The sequence below is a fragment of the Bison bison genome, unplaced genomic scaffold (assembly GCF_000754665.1).
Source record: "Bison bison bison isolate TAMUID 2011002044 unplaced genomic scaffold, Bison_UMD1.0 scf7180017845921, whole genome shotgun sequence".
NCBI classification, from domain to species: domain Eukaryota; kingdom Metazoa; phylum Chordata; class Mammalia; order Artiodactyla; family Bovidae; genus Bison; species Bison bison.
Genome location: NW_011476494.1, coordinates 28,741 through 29,131, shown reverse-complemented (window position 1 = coordinate 29,131; position 391 = coordinate 28,741).

Sequence of the window (391 nt, the reverse complement as noted above, 5' to 3'; positions counted from 1 at the left end):
AAATAAATGAAAAAAAATTAAAAAACAAAATAATAAGTCTGTACTTTTAATGAAGAAAAAGGCTGAAGAACCATTTCAGATGAAAGGAGATTACAAGCGACAACTAAATGCCACACTTGACCCTGAATTCCATCCTGGTCTAGACATGTATTTTTCTTTTTGCCCTAAAACGCATTACTGACACAATTGGCTCAATTTAAATGTCTGTACATAGCTTATAGTATTACATTAATGGTCATAATTTTTTCATTGATATTGTATCAATGTCATCATTTTTATAAGTGCACTCAGGTTATATTGGAAAATACTCTTGTTTTTAGGAAATACTTGCTGAAAATTCCTTCAAAGTAAAGGGGTATCATCTCCAAGTTTACTCTCAAGTACTTCAGGA